Raw genomic sequence first — 14,146 nt, forward strand, 5'->3', positions numbered from 1 at the left:
GTGTGGCCTCCTTTTTGGGAGTGGCTTGCAGGCCATGTGACCTGGTGAGATGGCTTGCCGGCCATCTCTCTCTCTCTCTCTCTCTTTCCTTCCTTTTGTCTCTCTGTCCCTTTTTTCTTTTTTTCTTTCATCTCTCTCTCACTCTTTTTCTTTTTTCTTTATTTATTTACTTCTTCCTTTCTTTCTCTTTCTCTCTCTCTCTGTGTCCGTCCGTCCGTCCGTCCGTCTGTCCGTGTGTGTGTGTGTGTGTGTGTGTGTGTGTGTGTGTGTGTGTGTGGCAGTGGTAGGTTTCAAAAAATTTTGGAACCTCTTCTGTAGGTGTGGCCTGCTTTCCGGGTCCACTGGTGGAACCTCTTCTAACCGGTTCGGTAGATTTGATGAACCGGTTCTACCGAATAGGTGCGAACTGGTAGGAACCCAACTCTGCTTCATAGCTACAAAATTGAATGTACGTCCTTGTTCATTGCAGTGTGAAGCTACCAATGAGTTCGGGCGTCCTCGTGTTCTTGCGTGTATAATCTGCTACACAAATGGATCTTTAAAAAAAACATCTTATTGCATTAAAATGAATTCCAAATTGATTGGGGGGGGGGGAATGAGCGATACACAGAACATCATCTGCCCATTCAACTTCTCTATCTCTTTAGCAACCTTCTCACTAACAACAGATATGCATACACATGCACAGCAGATGGCATCCTTTTAAAAGACTCATTTTCCCTGCTGTGAATTATTATTTTTTTTGAAAAGAGACATTTTCCTTCGATTTTTCTCCTGTGCAAATGTAATCCATTTTTTCAGTGGAAACCCATATCATTAATTGATTAGGTTTTGCGACAGACAATCTTGAAGAGGCCCACTTGACATGCAAAAAGCACACAGAGGGGAACTTAGCTCAGGTGCGTGGAGCATTGTAATCTGTAGCCCTATACCTGTGTCTTCCAAAGTAAGCCTGATTGTGGTTGATGGGATTTAGGATCAGTTACGTCTTTATTAAAAAAAAACATTTTTTCCATCTTTCCAAATCCAACTGCTAGAACCTCCAAACAAGCTCAATGAAATTGAGTTTGACACCTCTGATCTAAAGGTGCGTTGGAAAACACTCTCCTGATCGAGGGCACCATCCTTTTAAAAAGACATCCGTTCAATTCGGGGCCCATCCATGAAAAAAAAAATCAGAAACTGGGATTGCCGTAGAGAGGCAGCATTTGAACATACACATCAGTCTTGCTTAAAGAGTTGTTTTTGTGGAGCAGTTTGAGAGAACACACAAGAGAGACATCTCCACAATGACTAAGCGTGTGTTCAAAGGCAAGGCACGCTCCATAGATGAAGACTGAAATTTCATTTCGGAGTGTTAAAGATTGTCCCCAGTCAAAGGCGCTACGGTGCTGAAAGGAGTCCAGTTAAGCATGGATAAAGATTCTCATGAAAGGTGAAACATCTTTAAAAGGATTTCCTCATAGAAATTTTACCTTTAAAGCCCTACATGGCTCAGGACCAGCGTATTTGCGAGACCGTCTACTGCCACATACCTCCCAATGGCTGATAAGATCCCATAGGGTGGGCCTCCTTAGGACGTCGTCAACCGGACAGTGTCGGCTGGCGGGGCTTCGGAGGAGAGCCTTCTCTGTGGCTGCTCCGACCCTGTGGAATCAGCTACCCCCAAAAGTCTGGACCTCAGCCACCCTCATGGCCTTCAGAAAAGCTGTTAAGACCTGGCTGTTCCGGCAGGCCTGGGGCTGTTGACCTTACTATGTAGGGTCCAGCCCCAATCAGAACGTATGCGTGTTGGAGAATTTTTAAATTTTTTATTTTTATTTTGTTTGTCTTCTTTCTTGTTCTGTACTCCGGGATTGGGAGGCCTATGGTCCAGCCTTACCAGAATGTTTCAAACCACAGTTAAACAAACTGTATTGTTTACACTTATTGTAAGTTTACATCTCTAACCATAGAATAGACTGATATATTGTAAAGAGCCAGTAACAGAGGTGGTATTCCAACAGGTTCTGACCAGTTCTCGAGAACCAGGAGCAGAAATTTTGAGTATTTGGAGAAACAGCAAATACCACCTCTGGCTGCCCCCCTCTCCCCATCTGTTTTCTGCCTCCTAAGTCCTAGCTGATTGGGAGGAAATAAGAGATTTTACAGTATCCTTCCCCTGCCACGACCACCAAGCCATGCCTACAGAACTGGTAGTAATTTTTTTTGAATCCCACCACTAGCCGGTAGCAGGAAAATATTTATTTAATTTGTGTATAAGCGACCTCAGTCACTGAAATAACTAGTCATCTTGAGTCCCAGCATCCATTCTGAATACCAGGTGAGGAAAAACAGACCCTCCATAAAACAGCCACTGAAGAGCAAAGCTGTTTTCCCCAGGAAGAAAAAGTCTGACTAACAGAATAACAGAGTTGGAAGGGACCTTGAAGGTCTTCTAGTCCAACCCCCTGCTCAGGCAGGAGAGCCTATAACCTTCCAGACAAATGGTTGTCCAATCTCTTCTTAAAAACCACAACTCCTGGAGGACAACGGGTTTATTGTTCCCCTTAGTTCCAGGATGCTTCTTTCCATGACAAATTTCCCTCCAACTTTCTCCAACTAAGACCAACAGAATCTCTTCAGTTAGGTGTGGTCCGCTGAGGGGAAAAAGGCTGATTATTTGCAGCTGGGTTTTGGGTGTGTCTCTGGAATTCAGGCCTCCTGATTCAGAAGCTGCTCCTTTTTTTCTCCAGAAAATTCTTTTCATACAATTCCAAATACTGGAATAAACCAGCCCCTGGGTAAGGCTCTGAGCAATGAGAGATGTAGTGTGGGAGCTACAAGGTCTGAAGAAGTTGTGTAATTTATGGAGAGATGACCTTAAGGTTCCAAAAACTGAACAGGGTGTTCAGAGCAGCAAAAATGTATTTCCAGAGACAGAGAAGATCATGATTAGGTGAAGTGTTAATACGACTTTATAAGGCCTTGGTAAGGCCACACTTGGACTCCTGCATCCAGTTTTGGTCGCCATGATGTAAAAAAGATGTGGAGACTCTGGAAAGAGTGCAGAGAAGAGCAACAAAGAGGATTAGGGGACTCTAGGCTAAAATATATGAAGAATGGTTGCAGAAACTGGGTATGTCTAGTTTAATGAAAAGAAGGACTAGGGGAGACATGATAGCAGTGTTCCAATATCTCAGGGGTTGCCCCAAAGAAGAGGGAGTCAAGCTATTCTCCAGGGCACCTGAGGGTAGAACAAGAAGCAATGGGTGGAAACTAATCAAGGAGAGAAGCAACTTAGAACTGAGGAGAAACTTCCTGACAGTTAGAACGATTAATCAGTGGAACAGAAGTTGCCTCCAGAAGTTATGAGTGCTCCAACACTGGAAGTTTTTAAGAAGATGTTGGATACCTATTTTTCCGAAGTGGTGTAGGGTTTCCTGTCTAAGGGGGGTTGGACTAGAGGACCTTCAAGGTCCCTTCCAACTCTGTTATTCTATTACAATACCAGTGACTCTGTTGATCTGTAAAGATACAATTTTGAAGAGTTAGCAAACGTTAGTTGGTTGATTTTATCCTCATTTATGCAGGCTTGCCTATGATTTCACTGCTTTTATTTGTATTAATTCTTTTAATGCTGTCTCCATTTCTTGTATAAGGGTTATAAAAAGACAAAAATAATTGGAATATTAAAACTCTCTCTTAAGCTGGCTGGGGAATTTTGGGAATTGAAGTCCAAGCCAGCTTCAAGCAGCCATCGTTGAGAAACAAGGCTGTAAAATTATAACTAACATAAAACAGAAAGGAATGTATTTATTGTCTTGCTTCTGAAGTAATTCACCCTCTTACATTGGTGTGCATTTATGACATTTTAGTCTCTTGTAAGATTGGTGAAAAAGGCCTCAGGGAATGTTCTAATCCCACCTTCCTCAAATAGCCAAGGAGCAGAGAAAAATGGCATTTTTAAAAATGGTTAAAACAGCCATTGTTTCCACACAATAAGTTAATAAAAAATGGTTTGGGGAGCCTAGAGATAAAAAGCCAACAGCTTTGCTGTTCTGGGTCTGAATTTTTTATTTTTTTGACAACATATAAATGGCTCTTTAAACAACTACAAGAGACGACAATAATTTTACTTGGAAAAATGAATGGGCACCCAAGGCTTCTTGAAACCGTCAGCAACCGAAGGTTCTTCCATTTTGCGCCATGATGATGTCTCTTGCCTTCTTGCCCTGCCATTTTTTAATATAAAAAGCTGAACATTGAGCTACAGAAAGGGCTAATAATTGCATTCCTGAGGAAATGGAGAATAGCTGGTGGTGACACCACAGAAATGCTAAAATATCCATCAACCATCCTTATATTGCCCAAGTGTTTGAGGGACTCTTTATCAAATTTGTACACCCCTCATCTTGGTGTCCCTGCAAATGCAAGCTATAAAAGCATAAGGTAAAGGTTCCCCTCGCACATATGTGCTAGTTGTTCCCTACTCTAGGGGGCGGTGTTCATTTCCATTTCAAAGCCGAAGAGCCAGCGCTGTCCGAAGGCAACTCCGTGGTCATGTGGCCGGCATGACTCAATGCCGAAGGCGCACGGAATGCTGTTCCCTTCCCACCAAAGGTGGTTCCTATTTTTCTACTTGCATTTTTACATGCTTTCGAACTGCTAGGTTGGCAGAAGCTGGGACAAGTAACGGGAGCTCACTCCATTACACAGTGCTAGGGATTAGAACCGCCAAACTGCCAACCGTTAAAAGAGCCGAGGTGGCGCAGTGGTTAGAGTGCAGTACTGCAGGCCACTTCATCTGATTGCTAACTGCAGTTCAGCGGTTCAAATCTCACCGGCTCAAGGTTGACTCAGCCTTCCATCCTTCCGAGGTGGGTAAAATGAGGACCCGGATTGTTAGGGGCAATATGCTGACTCTGTAAACCGCTTAGAGAGGGCTGAAAGCCCTATGAAGCGGTATATAAGTCTAACTGCTATTGCTATTTCTGATTGACAAGCTCAGCGTCTTAGCCACTTAGCTACCGCGTCCTATATAAAAGCATAAAAAGGAAATTATTAAAACCAAAATTAAAACAGGGTGAAGGACAGAATGAAAACAGAGTTTAAAAGCTGAAGGGAGCCCCCCTCTCATAACTGTGACCTCTTGTGACTTATAGCCTAATATGCATCTTGTGAGTAGCTGAATACAGAAGGACCTTCAGCGATGTTGTAACTGTCTAGAGTGTAAATGGATCTTTTCTGTTAAGTTTCCTTTGCGTCTCCTGCCGACAGAATAACATAACATATGCAAAGCAGTCTCTTGAAATTACTCTTGTCCTCTTGAGTACTGAACTGAAATGCTACAAAGGAATTGCTTGTGTGGTAGGTATTCCAAACAAAGCACTGTGAGATCCCCCTGGAATTAGGTTAATCCTGATTTATTGCTTATTTAGAGCTTTGGGGCTGGAAGTCAACTTTTTTTTCTCTTTCCCAAGAGTGTCTCCGTAATAATCCTTTGAGGTGGGACAATTAAAATGGTGATTTGGCTTTTGGCTTAGTCAACTAGGCTCTGTTAATGGACCACCCCAAAGTTTTCAAGAGAAGATAATGTCTAGATTAGGGGTGTCCAACCTTGGCAAGCTTAAGACCTGTGGACTTCAACTCCCAGAATCCCCCAGCCTTTGGAATTCTGGGAGTTGAACTCCCCAAGGTCTTAAACTTGCCAAGATTGGACATCGCTGGTCTAGAGGAAATCCATATCATGCCAAAACTTCAATCATTAATAGACCTTTGCCTCCTATTAGATGGAAGACTTCAAGAAGACAATGGATTTATGGAAGGATGAATCCTTTCAGGACCTTTTGGGAGAATCTAGAAGATTGTGATGGAAGCACAACATTTTTTTCTCACCATGTTGAGGTATGTTTTACTTCCATTAGTTTTGGTTCATTAGCCAGTAGCTCAGTAGGTTAGGATTAGGATAAGGATTTATTTCATTTATATGCCGCCCTTTTCCCCGAAGGGGACTCAGGGCGGCTCACAACTCAGTCAAGGGAAAGGAAGTACAAACAGGGGATAAAGACAAACAAACAATACACAATTTAAAAACACACAACAACCATACCATTCGAGAAGGGGGGGACAGGAACTCATCAGCCCCAGGCCTGTCGGAATAGCCAGGTTTTAAGGGCTTTGCGGAAGGTCTGGAGGGTGGTGAGGGTTCGAATCTCCACGGGGAGTTCGTTCCAGAGGGTCGGAGCGGCCACAGAGAAGGCTCTCCTCCGGGTAGTCGCCAGTCGACACTGGCCGGCGGATGGAATTCGGAGGAGGCCTAATCTGTGGGATCTAATCGGTCTATTGGAGGTAATTGGCAGGTGGGAAATCTCTAGCACTAAAAGAATTCTTGTGATTAATGCCTTGGACAAATATTCACACATCTCAGCATTTAGTACTAAGCTATACTTTGGAAATATACTGTCCCTTCTCTAATATGTGGGGGCCTGGAACAATTGCCTTCACCTCACTTCCTCCTTTAAAAAAAGGCACTGATTGATTAAATTTAGAAAATTATTTAGATCTGATGCTTCCCATCAAATTATTGAACTGAGCCAAGTGAAATTTGACGCTCCAAATTGATGGGAAGGAAATAATTTAAAAATAAATCAAGTCGGAGGAATAGTTTTGAACTGAATTTGAGAAGCTGCTTTGAACTGGAGTGTCAATCAAATTGCTTTTCGGCCAAATTTCTGATGGAGACCTGGAGTCAGTTCTATCATATCTACAGTTCAAGATGGACCCTCTGATCTTTTAAGCCTAGTTTTGCATCAAAGAAATTAGAGGAGGGTGATAATGCAACATTATTTTCTCTAGTGGTTTTGATCGGTTGGCTGAAGTAAAAAGTTCTGACTGGTCACACTGAGCCCAACCACTTTGTCCAATCTTGGTTTATTGAAAAGGCCACTATTGACTCAATTCACGATCACAACATGACAGAATAATAGAATAGCAGAATAGCAAAATAACAGACAGTTAGAAGGGACCTTGGAGGTCTTCTAGTCCAATCCCCTGCTCAGCAGGAGACCCTATAGCACATCAGATAAATGGTTATTCAGGCTCTTCTTAAAAACCTCAATGATGGAGCACCACAATAGCAATAGCAGTAGCAGTTAGACTTATATACCGCTTCATAGGGCTTTCAGCCCTCTCTAAGCGGTTTACAGAGTCAGCATATCGCCCCCACAGTCTGGGTCCTCATTTCACCCACCTCGGAAGGAAGTGGAAGGCTGAGTCAACCTTGAGCCAGTGAGATTAGAACCGCTGAACTGCAGATAACAGTCAGCTGAAATGGCCTGCAATACTGCACCCTAACCACTGCACCACCTCGGCTCATTAACCGACAACCTCTGGAGACATGCTGTTCCACTGATTCATTGTTCTCGCTGTCGGGAAATTTCTCCTTAGTTCTAGGCTGGTTCTCTCCTTGATTAGTTTCCATTCATTGCTTCTTGTTCTACCTTCAGGTGTTTTGGATAATAGTTGACCCCCTCTTCTTTATAGAAGCCACTCAAATATTGGAGGACTGCTATCATGTCACCCCTAGTCCTTCTTTTCATTAAACTAGACATACCCAATTCCTGCAACCGTTCTTCATATGTTTTAGCCTCCAGTCCCCTTATCATCTTTGTTGCTCTTTTCAGAGACTCTACATCTTTTTTATAATATGCTGATCAAAACTGGATGAGGTATTCTAAGTATGGTCTTACTAAGGCTTTGTAAAGCAGAATATGTTCTTGATTCTCTCCCTCTGTTAATGCAAAAAGAGACCAAATCAAACACAGTGAAAGAGCCGAGGTGGCGCAGTGGTTAGGGTGCAGTACTGCAGGCCACTTCAGCTGACTGTTATCTGCAGTTCAGCGATTCTAATCTCACTGGCTCAAGGTTGACTCAGCCTTCCATCCTTCCGAGGTGGGTGAAATGAGGACCCAGACTGTGGGGGCGATATGCTGACTCTGTAAACCGCTTAGAGAGGGCTGAAAGCCCTATGAAGCGGTATATAAGTCTAACTGCTATTGCTATTAAAGTCACCATCCTTCTATGAACGCAACTAATCGTTGACTAACCCATCTTCTCAGAAAGGCTGAGCGCCAAGGAATTGAGGCCTTTGAACTATGGTTCTGGAGAAGACTCCTGAGAGTCTCTTGGACTGCAAGATGATCAAATGGGTCAGTCCTAGAGGATATCAACCCTGGCTGCTCTTTAGAAGGTCAGAGGAAAGTATACTTTGGCCACCTAATGAGAAGGAAGGACTCCCTGGAGAAGAGCCTCATGCTGGGAACGATGGAGGGCAAAAGAAGAAGGAGACAACCGAGAATGAGGTGGCTGGATGGAGTCACCGAAGCAATCAGCGTGAGCTTAAATGGACTCCAGAGGATGGGAAAGGACAGGAAGGCCTGGAGGAACATTGTCCATGGGGTTGCGATAGGTCGGACAAGGCTTCGCAACTAACAACAACAAGCCCATCTTCCCCACTCCCTGCTTGCAATCCACGTATATGTGTACCACACTTATTATACCACACTTTCTCTTTCCCCTCAGAACAGGCAATCACTTTGCTTTCCGTATGAATCTCCATTCAAGTGCCTTAAACACCGTTCAATCTCGCCGTACTTAGGCTGGCATTTCCTTTCCTTGAGAAGGCTTCTTGGAGAATTTCTCCTGAGTTGCCGATCCATTTTACTTTTCATTTTATTGCTATAACTTGATTGCTATACACTGATTTGTGAGGCGAGGGGCCCCCGCGTGATAAAATGTGATTAATATTGTTTTAAATTCTGCCTCTGCAGGAATCGATCCGCTGTTCTGCCTCTCACAATCAATCTCGCTCCTTCTGAGCTCCACGCGGGCTTTTATTTATTTAATTCCAGCACACACACACAGACACACACACACCCCACAAGCACACAGCCTTTAAATTTGATTTGAGAGGTCACAGAGATGAGAAGGTGGTTGCCTTTCTGTAAAGAATGATATTCCGGACCCCACACTCACCATCAAAAATGCAAAGGTGACCGAAAAGTCCTTTCTTGACGTTATTCCTTCATTATACATGAGGATTCACTCAGCTTGCGGGGACACTGTCTTCCCCAAGAGATTCCTTGTCTATAATTCGGTATAAAGGGAAATGTTCATAGATCAAAAACATGCTCTGCATACTAAAACCGGCTGTTATAAGCTTTGGAAATGATACTTTCCCACCCTTTGTATCTAAGTCAGACGTGGGTTCCTAACGGTTCGCACCTATTCGGTAGAACCGGTTCGTCAAATCTACCGAACCGGTTAGAAGAGGTTCCACCAGTGGACCCGGAAAGCAGGCCACACCTACAGAAGAGGTTCCAAAAATTTTTGAAACCCACCACTGGTCCTTGGATAGGATTATTCTACACTATCATGCTCCTATTTATAAAACTCAGGGCCTCTGTGAAAGGTAATATCTCACTTGGGACTAGAACTCACCATCTCCTGATGATTGGCTCAAAGTCACCTAGCCAGCTTTCATACTTAAGGTGGAACTAGAACTCACCAATCACTTGATGATTGGCTCAAAGTCACCTCGTTGGTTTTTCATGCCTAAGGTCTGCCTAGAACCTGATCTCCTGCATCCTAAGCCAACACCTTAACCTCTAAGCCAAGCTATTTTTTATTTCTGCTTTTGTTTCACATTTGGGATCCTCTTTCCCTGCCTAGCTAGTTGGGAGGGTGGAAAAAAAACCTGTGTCAAGAACTTATCCAACTCTTCTGGACTTTTGACAGTCTCCTGAGATGATGCAAAGTTATTGAGGAACATTTCTCATTGGTGGTTACCTCCGGCATGTTAGCAACCGGAGAGGCTGCTGCAAACCCAGGTCTCGGCAAGGCACAACAGTAATTGAAAGGAGAGCAGTCCAAGGTCAGGAAGAGCAGAAGAAATTTAAAGCCGGTGGCTGGGAAAGATTGAAGCCTGAGTCAAGGTGCCTTGGGCAGAGTGGAGAGTTATTCCAACAAACTCCGAGACTACCACACAGACCTGCCTTTAAATTGGTTCCACTTTAGACATAAATCAGGCGATCGTTCCAGAAAATAAAGAGAAGTTTCGAGAAGAATGGCGCCTGTTGTGGTACAAAATGTGACAGGGCAGGTATAATACAATACAATACAATACAATAGCAGAGTTGGAAGGACCTTGGAGGTCTTCTAGTCCAACCCAGGTTCGCCTGGTGCGCCAGTTGCGTCCCTACCTGAACCGGGAGGCCCTCACAACAGTCACTCGTGCCCTTGTGACCTCTAGACTGGACTACTGCAACGTGCTCTACATGGGGCAGCCCTTGAAGAGCATTTGGAGACTTCACCTTGTCCAGAATGCAGCCGCGCGAGCGATCGTGGGTGCACCTCGATTCACCCACGTAACATCTATCCTCCGCGAGCTGCACTGGCTGCCTATTGGTCTTCAGATACGCTTCAAGGTGCTAGTCGTCACTTATAAAGCCCTTCATGGTATTGGACCTGGGTACTTGAGAGACCGCCTCCTGCCAATCACCTCCACTAGACCGATTAGATCCCACAGATTAGGCCTCCTCCGAATTCCATCCACCGGCCAATGCCGACTGGCGACTACCCAGAGGAGAGCCTTCTCTGTGGCTGCTCCGACCCTCTGGAACGAGCTCCCCGTGGAGATTCGAACCCTCACCACCCTCCAGGCCTTCCACAAAGCCCTTAAAACCTGGCTGTTCCGGCAGTCCTGGGGCTAAAGAGCTTCTGCCCCCCTTCTCGAATAGTATGGTTGTTGTGTGTTTTAAATTGTGTATTGTTGTTTGTCTTTTTATCCCCTGTTTGTACCTCCTTTCCCTGACTGAGTTGTGAGCCGCCCTGAGTCCCCTTTGGGGAAAAGGGCGGCATATAAATGAAATAAATCCTAGTCCTAATCCTAACCCCCTGCCCAGGGAGGAAACCCTAGGTAATTTTTGTCACAGTTGTGGAATCTTTATTTCTAACCAGCCTCTCCGCAGTACTTTCCAGTAGCTGATGTCAAATGAATTCAAATTTATTGTTAGGATCGAAGTTTGCTTGTTTTGGCTAAGATCATAGAACATACAAGATAGAATCATAGGGTTGGAAGAGACCTTGTGTCAGGCCCACAGCCATCTTTTTTTTGGGTCTTTGGCCTGCCACACTTTCTATTCTTCTACTATGCATTCTCTATGGTGGTAAAATGGGAGGAGGGATTGTATGGAGTTAGATGATATGTAGCCATAACAACATTCTTCTTAGAAAGCCAAGGTCATCTTTGTCTCTGCACCTGGACAGAACTGGATGGGTGGAATCTGTCATCGGCGCAGTGGAAGATTGGACCATGTGATGGACTTGTGGGTGTGGGGGCAGGATCTTGAACTTTCAACTGGGTGGGGAAAACCGGGAAGCTTTCAGATTCGGGTTTTCCCAGATGTGCCAACATGGCTCTCTTCATAAATTGGAACTTTGAGGAATCCTTTGCCTCGGACTCTGATTTACTTTCGGATGCTGTTTGGAATCCTGACACCTTGGTGGTCTTTTAATCCAACTCTCTGCTCAAGCAGGAGACTTAGCACATTTCAATCAATCGGAATAGAGCTCTTGGAAGTCTTCTAGTCCAACCCTCAAGCAGGAGAGTCTATAACATTTCAGACAAGTGACTGTCCAGTCTCTTCTTAAAAACCTCAGGCGTTGGAGTACCCACAACTTCTGAAGGCAAGCCGTGGCACGGATTAATTGTTCTCACTAGCAGGAAAATTCTTATTAATTCTAGGGTGTCTCTCTCTTCCATCTGTTACTTCTTGTCATCTGCTTTGGAGAACAGTTTGACCTCCTCTTCTCTGTGACAGCCCTCAATTACTGGGAAGCTGCTATAATATCATCCCTAATCCTTCTCTTTGTTAGACTGGCTATAGGTAGCTCCCTCAATTGTTCACATATCAAGTATAGCACCTTTTGATATCATCTCTCACTCCGGTTCAAGCCAGTAAGCACTTGTACAAGAATCTCTTTTGGGGGCATAGTTGCATAATCCTTAGCTTGTGGTGTCTTTAGGTCTTCAGTTGTAGCCATATTCAGCTGCTTGCTTCCATACTCAAGATTTGTCCAATGGCCATTTCCAAGTTCCTTCAAATTATCAGTAAATAAAGCATGGAGTAAGTACTGGAGAAGACGCCTGCGAGTCCCTTGGACTGCAAGATGTAAATCAACAGTTAATCCACTGACCTTGATTCTGCCCTATTTCACAAAGACAGTCAGTCCTCTATCTGAAGGAACTTCAAGTTTAAGTCTCCTTTAAAGATGAAGTGCCCTTAAAAACGAGACACGACGGCTCAGTGGCTAAGATGCTGAGCTTGTTGATCAAAAAAGGTTGACAGTTCGGCGGTTTGAATCCTTAGCGCCGGCTAACGGAGTGAGCTCCCATGACTTGTCCCAGTTCTGCCAACCTAGCAGTTCAAAAGCACATAAAAATGCAAGTAGAAAAATAGGAACCACCTTTGGTGGGAAGGTAACAGCATTACATGCGCCTTCGACTTTTAGTCATTCCGGCTACATGACCACGGAGACGTCTTCGGACAGCGCTGGCTCTTCGGCTTTGAAACAAAGATGAGCACCGCCCTCTAGAGTTGGGAATGATTAGCACATATGTGCGAGAGGAACCTTTACCCTTAAAAAAAAATCAAGAGTAGGTTGAGGTTTCTCCTCCAGCATTAATTCTTGTAGATACCTAGTTCATTAGACCATTGTTGTCTCCATTAAGAGAAGCTCTTCTTTTTTTATTGCTGCCTTGATTAAAAATAAATGTATAAATTATCCTAGCTAGTTCTGTAGTTTTGTTCATCCTTTTTAATGACACTGTATAGGTGACTCTTCAAGTTCTTTCCAACCTCCTGCGATATGTCCAGTCCTTATCAATTCATTGTTTTATCAGTTCAGCAGACTGAATGTGTCAGCTGAATAATAGCTGACTCGGGAGGACAATAGCAGTAGACTTATATACCACTTCATAGGGCTTTCAGCCCTCTCTAAGCGGTTTACAGAGAGTCAGCATATTGCCCCCAACAATCTGGGTCCTCATTTTACCCACCTCGGAAGGATGGAAGGCTGAGTCAACCCTGAGCCGGTGAGATTTGAACCGCTGAACTGCTGATCTAGCAGTAGCCTGCAGTGCTGCATTTAACCACTGCGCCACCTTGGCTCTTAGGACATTCCTAAGACCAGCTCGGGTGTGATTCCATCTTAGTCAAAGATAATACTCCTACTCCAACCATTCCTGATGAACATGAAAACCAGAAAAACAGAAAAAATGTACGGAGTTGGCCTCCTCAGGGTGCCATCGGCCAGACAGTTTCGGCTAGCCACCCCCAGCGGGAGAGCCTTCTCTGTGGGAGCGCCTTCCCTCTGGAATGAGCTGCCCCCGGAGCTTCGTATAATCCCTGACCTCCGGTCCTTCCGACGCTCCCTAAAAAGTTGGCTTTTCCAGCAAGCCAGCCTGGCCTGAACAAAACAAAATAAATTATTGATCACTGTTCATTTTAATTCATTTTTTTTTTAAAAAAATGTCATTGTCAATTTTAATTGGGTTTGGGATATTCTAATTTTTTTTTAACTTTTGTATTATGTGTTTCTTTTAATGTTGTACACCGCCCTGAGTCCTCAGGAGAAGGGCGGCATATAAATCTAATCTAATCTAATAAACCATATGGAATTATTACTTAAAACAGAGCAGCTTTAAACAAAAACATCCCAAGATGAAAAGGGAAGATAGATAGATAGATAGATAGATAGATAGATAGATAGATAGATAGATAGATAGATAGATAGATAGATGATAGATAAGGATAAGGATAGATAGATAGATAAGAAAAGGGAAGAAGAGGATTTTCTTAAATAATATATTTAGTATTCTGAAACCATATTGGACTCAAGATTACAACAAAAATGAAATCCGGACTAATAGAAGAGCAGAGTTGGGAAGGATCTTGGAGGTCTTCTAGTTCAACCCCTTGTTCAAGCAGGAGATCCTATACCATTCCAGACAAATGGTTGTCCAATCTCTGCTTGAAAACCTCCAGTGTTGGAGCACCTAGAACTCATGGAGTCAAGTCATTCCACTGATGAATTGTCCTCACTG

This window comes from Thamnophis sirtalis, unplaced genomic scaffold (genome assembly GCF_051295495.1).
Source record: "Thamnophis sirtalis isolate CommonGarterSnake01/CBP01778 unplaced genomic scaffold, rThaSir2_p1.2 scaffold_14, whole genome shotgun sequence".
Lineage (NCBI taxonomy): Eukaryota > Metazoa > Chordata > Lepidosauria > Squamata > Natricidae > Thamnophis > Thamnophis sirtalis.